The sequence below is a fragment of the Cetorhinus maximus genome, chromosome 13, assembly GCF_964194155.1.
Source record: "Cetorhinus maximus chromosome 13, sCetMax3.hap1.1, whole genome shotgun sequence".
Lineage (NCBI taxonomy): Eukaryota > Metazoa > Chordata > Chondrichthyes > Lamniformes > Cetorhinidae > Cetorhinus > Cetorhinus maximus.
In genome coordinates, this window is record NC_135891.1 from 11,701,195 (window position 1) to 11,710,464 (window position 9,270).

General features: G+C 43.8%; 1 protein-coding gene across 2 annotated transcripts in view; it reads right to left on the reverse strand.

The window, feature by feature from the left end:
• Window positions 1-8,609, reverse strand: part of LOC144688421 (protein NDRG3-like) — an 87,538-nt gene extending 78,929 nt beyond the window's left edge. For both annotated transcript variants that reach the window (XM_078554930.1, XM_078554931.1), the window contains exon 1: window positions 8,331-8,609. The gene's annotated coding sequence lies outside the window, so the exon portion shown is untranslated. The remainder of the gene's footprint in view (window positions 1-8,330) is intronic.
• Between the last annotated feature and the right edge of the window lie 661 nt (window positions 8,610-9,270).

The window sequence follows — 9,270 nt, forward strand, 5'->3', positions numbered from 1 at the left end:
TCTTTGTGGGATCTTGCTGTGCACAAATCGGTTGCTGTGTTTCCTACACTACAAGTGACCAATGTTCTTTCTAAGCTGTATGGCTGCGCAACAATCCAGGATGTAAGGGAAAAACAGGCATCACAGAATCTCTCAGTGCAGAAGAGGCCCTTCGGCCCACTGAGTCCTGGACAAACCTTTCCTTTAAGACACATGCATGCGGGGCCATGCAACAGTCTGAAAGGGACAGCGCAGCGTAACAAGCAAGCCAAACACAACAAAAGGGAAATTAGAGGGAACATTGGTGATTATACTTCAAAACAACATTATTGGCCCTAAAGTTCCTTGGGATGTGCTGTGAAAGGTGCTATAGGAATGAAAGTTATTTCCTTCTTTCCCAACTGCTCTCATATCCTCAATCTTTTTCCATTGCTCTATCTGAAGGTTGAGACCTCTCCATCTTTCCACTTGTCCCTCTTCACTTGTTAATACCTCAACATTCCATACCTAATTAATCCCCCCCACCTCCACCATCTTGCTCTCACACACTCAGAATCTGCTCTTACCCTCTGCCTATATTAGAGCATTATTCTCCAAGACTTATGTTCAAAGCTAAAACAACATGTTAAGGGCATATTGTGAAAATGAGCAAGCTTATCCGTTGTAAATATCTAACTTTCAGCTCTTCTAGGCAAGGTGCAGATCACTGTACTGACATAGATAAAACTGGGTATTCTGAAGGAGATGGTCAACAGCCTTAGCTGATAATTCAATCTGTGTAGAATTTAACAAAAGGAGACAGTAACCAGCTGATAATCATCCACAAAATATATACAACTGATGTTAATACAGATGGGGGCCATTACTGGCGTGGACACGAAGGGCTGAATGCCTCCTTCTGTGCTGTAAACGTCTATGAGTCAGACTGACACTGTTGTATCTCATTGCCAGTGGTAGTTATTTTCTCATTTTTACAACTTACTCCCTGGAGTGTGTGCTGTGAACAAGCTGCCTCTCTCCCATCTTCAAATAACCATTAAAATAGAAACTCTCCTCACATACAGAAGTGCTAATGTTTCAGAAGTGCTTGTGATGAGTTAGTTATTCTCCACCTCCCGAACTGTATCCACTCTGAAAACATCAGCTTCCAACTATCAGTGGTCTCTCTCCTAAGGATAGTAGTTAGTTCCTGGAGAATAAATGAACATCAATGCCCCCCGCTCCCACCCCCCATTAAATTTAAACACAAGAATTGCTTTCTCTCATTCCTGGACTCGCCTGTACTCTCGACAGCCTCTTCACCACACTGAGGCTAGCTACACTAACGTTAGCTGAACCCTGCAGGGTCCAAAAACCAGCTCACATCCGCAGCAAAGTGAATCCAGGAAATGATAACCATGTTATATGGCTAGGGTGTGGCTTAGGTTCCGCGTGCATAAATATAAGAAGTTGTATTTACATAACGCCTTTAACACTGTAAAATGTCCCAAAGCGCTTCACGAGAGCATCATCAGACAAAAATTCACACTGTGCCAAAGGAAGAGACATTGAGATAGGGGATCAATATCTTTGTTCAAGTAGTAAGTTTTAAGGGAGGTCTTTAAAATCATGAAGGGGTTAAATAGGGTAGGTAGAGAGAAGTTTCTGCTTGTTGGTGAGTCTAAAACTAGAGGCCATAAATATAGAGATAGTCAGTAATAAATCCAATAGGAAGTTCAGGAGAAACTTCTCTAGGCAGTGTGGCAAGAATTGGACCTTGCTACCACATGGAGTGGTTAAGACAATTAATATAGATGTATTCAAAGGGAAGCTAGATAACCACATGAAGGAGGAAAAAAAAATAGAAGGGTCTGTTGAGAGGATAAGATGGAGCAAAATGAGGGGAGACTCATGTGCAGCACAAATATCAGCAGAGACCTGTTGGGACAAATGGCCTGTTTCCATGCTGTAACATTCTAAGTAATTCTAAGAGGAGAGAGAGGTGGAGATACATGTGTTGTTCCCTTCAGAGGCAGAGAGAGCCAAAGCCTGAAACTAGAAGCACCAACAGATCAAACATGGTCATTTTCCAATTGGGTTTCATCATCAGATTGGACCAATAGTACCTCAGATTTCACAGGCCAGCCAAGCGTCCTTGAAGAAATTGATACAAAACTAGGCCAGACACTGGGTGGTCAATGTTCTTCTTTTAACATAATTGCTGGGTCTCTGGTGGTCAATCAAAGATTATGCTGCTTCATGAGGAGTGGATTATTGTACACTGTAACACACAATGTATTATTCTATTGTTAAGGTGGATCTTTCGCAATCACAAGGCCAAAATATTGAAAGTCTGGAGAAGTTGTGACTGTGCTCCTTGGAGGAGGGAAGGTTAAGAGGGAATTTGATAGAGGTATTCAAAATCATGAGTGGTCTACACAGTAGATAGGGAGAAATTGTTCCCATTGGTGGAAGGATCAAGAACCAGAAGGCATAGAATTAAGGTGATTGGCCAAGGAAGCAATGGCAGCAGGTGGTTAAGATCTGGAATGCACTGCCTGAGAGTGTGGTGTAAGTGGGGTTAACTGAGGCTTTCAAAAGGGAATTGTATCTGCAAAGGGAAAATTTGCAGGGCTAAGGGGAAAAAGAGAGGGGAGTGGCACTAGGTGAATTGCTCCTTCAGAGGGCCAGCAAAGACACGATGGGCTGAATGGTCTCCTTCCAAGCTGTAACCATTCTATGAGTCTCTGCTGCAGAGACACATTTTAGTCAGCTAAAAACTAATTGCTCTCAGGTACATCCGAGGATAAATGAAAGGGGGAGGTGGGCATAGTGGTATTGTCACTGGACTAATATTCCAGAGACCTAGCGTACTGCTCTGGGAACCCATGTTCAAACCCCACCATGGCAGTTGGTGAAATTTGAAACCAATAAAAGTCTGGAATTAAAAGTCTAATGGCGACCATGAAACTATTGTCGATTGTCATAATGCCCTTTAGGGAAGGAAATCTGTTGTCCTTACCTAGTCTGGCCTACATGTGACTCCAGACCCACAGCAATGTGGTTGACTCTTAACTGCCCTCTGAACAAGGGCAATTAGAAATGGGCAATAAATGCTGGCCTAGCCAGCAATGCACACATCCCATGAACAAATAATTTTTTTTTCTGTTACTGTAGATTAGCAATCACTAACTCTTCCTGGATGATTTGATCCAAGCTGTCAACATATTAAGGAAAATCAATAGGATAGATAGAGAAAAACTATTTCTGCTGGTTGGGGAGTCTACGACTAGGGGCATAATCTAAAAATTCGAGCCAGACCTTTCAGGAATTAAGTTGGCAAACACTTCTACATGTAAAGAGTGGTAGATATTTGGAACTCTCTTCTGCAAATGGCAATTGATGCTAAATTAATAGTTATTTTCAAAACTGAGATTGATAGACTTTTGTTAACCAGAGTTGTTATGGGGTATGGGGCAAAGGAATATACAGAGTTAGGTTGCAGATCAGCCATGATCTCAGAACATGAAGAGCAGAACAGGCTCAAGAGGCTAAATGACTGACACCTGTCCCTATGTTTCTAAAACTAGAGGAAAGCAACAAGTGACCATTGATTATTATTTTTGTACTTTTTCTAAAATGTGACAAATTTACCACCAATGAGTTGCCCCTTGTACTCATTTGTAAAGTTTGCAAGTTCGGTGTTAATGCATTCCTTGAGTTGATGACCACTCCACACAAAGTGGGTCTGTGCACAGATTGGGAGAAAGGCAAGTCACGGAGCAGGCAGTAATCGGGTTTGTGACATAGATAGCTTGTGGTAACAGGGATAACAAGTAAGCTAAGGAGAGCTGCAGCTTTCACACGTCGAGGTTTAAAGCCCCAAACCCCATGTTCTAGTAATCAGTTGGATGGTTGCCACAGTGCACTGCTTCAACTGTGATCATAACATAACAGTCAGCAGCCATGGTGCCTTCCCAGCCTGTCTGCAAGTTATTTTCCGTTCTCAAGTAAGGGTAGGAGTTCCGGTAAACCATTAATATCAGTTGGGAACTTGATGCAATTTGCTCCTCCGAGGGGCCAGTAACATTGCACAGGTATCACACACAGTGCTGACCTCTGACCCTTGACCCTTTTCACCATATCATTGCACCTGGAATCTGGACAGGAAAGAGTTTCCTTTGAACTATATTTTCCCTGCTCCATTCTCCAAGCTGTTCACCTCTTCCTCTGGTAAAATTCTAGTATGTTCCATGGCTCTGCCATTTGTGGTTTGTGAACTTTGATCTCGGGTCTTGGCAGGTCCCCAAATTGAGAACAATTCCGTCACGACCCAACTGTCACGCTGGAAGCCACGAGTCATTGGGTATGGATCAGGAGCGGGAACACTGACAGATTTTTCCCTCCCAGAGTTACGAAAGCCTTTGTAAGACATCTACCACTAACTGTGATCGTTATAGTATAGTAAAACTTCACAACAATCTGACAGAAAGCCACATAAGGGTGACATTAGGACAGGTGACCAAAAGCCTGGTCAAAGGGTTAGGGTTTAAGGAGGAAAGAGAAGTAGAGGAGCAGAGAGGTTTAGGGAGGGAATTCAACAGCTTAGGCCCTCGACAGCTTAAGGTACGACAGCCGATGGCAGAGTGACGAGAATGGGGGATGGGCACATGACCAGAGTTGGAGCCGTCTTTTGGATGAGGCGTTAAACAGAGGCCCCATCAGCCCTCCCTCAGTTCTGCATTGGAGTGACAGCCTTGCTTGTCAAGCCCAGAGAGGGACTTGAACTTGGAACCTTGAGGCTAAGAGGCAAAAGTGCTATCAACTCAGCCATGACTGACATGGCAGGAGGGCAACTGTCCCTTATCTATCTGGTTGCATCCATTGTTGACTTTTATCCCATGGAGGTTGAGACTTTGACACTTTTTCCAGGGTTTCTCTTCCTTTTGGGGGTCTCTACCAGTGCCAAGTTGACAATCTACTGGGTACTTGACCTCCTGACTCATACCACTATTATCTATCCGGCTAAAGTCAGATGTCCTCTCGCCCCTCAGTGCAAAGTTTACAGGAGCAACCCATACTACCTTTTTTTCTTAAGTTGTACTTAAAATAGTCTTTTTAAAAAAAAAAGGCCACTTAAATTTGTTGCCAGTGTTGCTCATTGTGGCCATCACCCAGCCGGACCTCGTAAAGCTGAAACATGAACTGCTCCCTGGCCGTGATATAGAAGGAGGAGTTTGGATCGTTTTAAAGATGTACGAAGCCTGATTGTGAATCAATATTGAATTTATAATGCATCACTTCCTCTGAGCTCAGCCTCGAGACTGCATTTTGCCTAAACAAAAATCAAGTAAACAAAATTGACTGGACTGTGTTCTTAGATGGACGGTGCTTTTTTTGAAACTGCCAACGGGACAGAAATTTCTGCCTTGTGAGCCAGTAATCTGCTGAAAATGCCCCTTCATAATGTTAACAGCTGCTCCAAGGTAAAGAACAACACAAGGATTCAGAAATAATTAAGCGATGCCTAGACGCTTATATAATTATACCTTTATGAATAACAATAAGATTCCTCTATCTCTTGGCTTGTCACATGACCCAATAAACAATAAACTGGAGATTGTAGTCAATGTTCATTTCCACCCACCTTGTTACGTTGGGACCTCATGGTCACAACAACAACTTATATTTATATAGCACCCTTAACTTAACACGTGTCCCTAGGCTCTTCACAGGAGCATTACAAAACAAACACTGAGCCACGTAGGAGGAGATATTAGGTCAAAATGCTGAACACTTGATCAAGAGGTAGGTTTTAAGGTGTGCCTTAGAGGAGGAGTGCGAGGCAGAGAGGGGTAGGCAGGAAATTCCAGAGCTTAGGGCCAAGGCAACTGAAGGCACGGCCACCAATAGTGGAGAGATTAAAAATTGGGGATGCTAAAGATGCTAGAATTAGAGCAGCACAGATATCTGGGTGTTGTGGGGCTGGAGGAGATTATAGAGATAAAGAGGGGTGAAGTCATGGAGGAATTTGAAAACAAAATTGAGAGTTTTAAAGTCAAGGCATTGCTTGGCCAGGTCAGTGTAAGTCAGTGAGTATGGGGTGAAAAGCAAACCACCAGATTGGAAAAGTAGTTATAAATCTTCTCCCAAACAGCCTGGAAATACCTGAAGTAAAAGGTACCCAGTAGACATCTTAAGGGAAGGCAGTATAGATTCCTTGGACAATTCCTGCCCCATGGCAATAATGAAATAACCATCCTTTTTACCCTTGGAACCCCTGCAAGCATGTCTTCCTCTACCCAATACTCTGAAATGGAATTCAAAGCACAAAATTAGACCTGCTGAGTTTTACCAGGTATTTTTATTTTACAAAATTAAACTTCAATTAACAAATGCTTTTTGACTGCAGCTGTGTAAGAGCATATTTGCCTTATGCAAACCTAGAGGCTCCAGGTTTAATCCCCAGTTTATGCTACATGAGCAGATTTCAGACAGCGACTACTCTTGGCTACAGTGGGTGAGTGAGAATATCAGGCAGTTTTCATTCCTATCATTGTCTAGCGATCCTTACTGAAAAATAAGTGTGCATGCAGACAAAACAAGGTCAGGTCCAGGTGGGATGAACTTTCTAGTTAAACAGGCAACCAACATTCATCGTTTAGGCGAATCACCAAGTGACTACTATAGAACCATAGTCCCACTGTCAGTCAGCAAGTTGAGGAGAGAAAATTGAAGCAGGAAGATTGTGATTGGCTCACACCTAACCCTAAACAACTTGCATTTAAACATCACCTTTAACATTGTAAATTGTCCAAAAGGCATTTCACAGGAGCATAATTAGGCACAATTGAATGCTAAGCCAAACATAACGAGATGCTCTACATGACCTGCTAAATGTTTCCAACATTTTTGCTCTTATATTTAAAGAGACGTTAAGACACATGACCAAAAGCTTAGTTAAGGCAGTAGACTTTAAGACAAAAGCAAAAAACAGCAGATGCTGGAAATCTTTAACAAGTGGTTTGAACGGGGGAAAAGGTTTAGGGAGGAGTTCCAGAGCTCAGGGCCTAGACAGCTGTATGCAGGACCACCAAGGGTCCGGTGTAGTTACTGGGGTCAGGGAATCAGATGTGGTTGTGAACCCTCCACTCTCATTGATCACCAATACCACACATTCTATGATCCTCAAATAACAACAGCTGAGATATTCCTGGGCACTCCAAGATCTCTTGATTCCCATCTCATTTCCTCACAGCCACATAAGCAATCTCGAGCAATTCTTAACACACTCAATTTTTGTGGTATTTTTTTCAGAAAGTCCCTTTCCCCCAGCAACTTCCTCTCTCCATTCTCCCTCCCACCCACTCCACAAATCCTTGGCGGGCAACAGCCAGCTCCTCACAAGAGGAAATGGGGACGAGCAACTCCAGACACCGCAGGGAACTATTAATCATCACGACGCATCCCAAAGGACACAATGGTCTCCTTCACCAACGTCCCCTCCGGACAAGGTCAAATGGAGCAAGGGACGGAGATGGACTCTGATACAGAACTAATACTTCTGTAGGGTGCGAGGAAGCGCACTAGAATTTACGACGCCTTCAATCTTGCCTCGAGTTTTGGAAGCTACGTGATCACAGGACAGAGTGAGTACAGGAGAGTGCAACTGTGCACACTAGGTGTCAGTGTCCTTGATAATCCCTTCGGCTAATGTCACAAAGAAGGTGGAAAGAGAGGAGAAAACACAATTATGCCGCGTCTCTGCTGAAAACAGATGGAACCAGATCCAAGATCTGCATGCACAACATTGCAATGAAGACTCCAGGTCTGTCTGGCTCCTCGCACCTTTTCGTGCCGGCTGGGGTATCGATTTCCTCCCGTCTCTTGTTAATTTCCGAGAGAGAGAGAAGAGCGGACGAGCGCAATTGAAGGAGAGGGGAGTTCATCACCCAACAGTCATCAAAAATTCCTCTCTCCATCCCTCCCGGCGAAACCCCCGCCCACCAGGAACACAGATCAACCAACAAGAGAAAAATAAACACTCTCTCTTCGGCGTGTCCTTAAATTAAGCCATTACTGCCTTTTCTTCAAATCCCTCTTCCCTCCCCCATTAATTGTTCCATCTATCTAGGGGAACTGCTGCAAATGCTTTTAGCATTTTTTTTTCCCCTGTGCATGGTTTGTTTAAATTGACAGCCGAACTATTTCCATCTACCTCGTTTCTTGCAGCCAGAGGATCTAACCCGAGCGGCTGTCGAAGGAGAAATAGACACATTTGGAATGAATGGGGACATGTGTCCGATTCAAATGTATCCACTCCTCAACATTCCATTCCGGCTACATTGATGCAAAATGTATCGGATACTCACCGCCTGCACAGCGATGGAAAGTAGCTAATGTCGACGGGAGTCGCGATGTTTGTTGTCCCAATCTCGCTCACTCCACGTTGTTGTCGTCCTTGGTTGCTGCTTCCCCTTCTGATAGGAACTGAACTGGTCTCACTCCGATTGAGCAGCTGCGTCACCGGGAGGAGAGGAGGGGAGGGGCGAACAGAGAATGGGTGAAAATGGGGAAGGAAAACAAATCCAGACAGGGAACCATCCGCAACGAGTGAAAGCTTGAGTCACTGTGGCGACATCCCCGCCCCTCTCTCCTGTCCTGACCCCAGGAAACGGTGGGGTGGATGTGCGCACGTAGTGGGGAGGGAGGGAGGGAGGGAGGGAAGGGGATGGAGGATGACTGTAATTGCTCCACCTCCAAACACTGCATCTGTCCCATGATATTTAAAAAAAAAACTTGGAATAAAAACAGAAAATGCTGGAAAAACTCAACAGGTCTGGCAGCATCTGTGGAGAGAGAAATACAGCTAACGTTGCGAGTCCATATGGCTTCTTCAGAGCTTAAAAAAATTATTATTGAGAACTTGCACTCGTTCCTCTTTATAAACCCTGCAAAAGAGATTTAAAATGGAGAGGAGGCTAAGATAATTCTGATAATAGAGGAGAGGGAAAGACGATACCTTTTTGGGTAGAAAACAGCAACAAGGTTCATTAAAATTTAAAAACACTGCCAATGTTGGAGACCCATTGTTTATTTACAGCGTTTTAAGTTTTACACCAGATGAAATCATTGTTTTCAAAGCTCAGCTTGAATTTAAGTAAAATCATATAATCTCTTGGACAGGTCAAACGGCCAGTTAATTAGAAAGAGCAAGATGGTGGGGGTGTGTTATTGTTCACTCACGTTGTCGGAGTTGCTGGAACTTGGAACCTTGAGGCTAAGAGGCAAAAGTGCTATCAACTCAGCCAT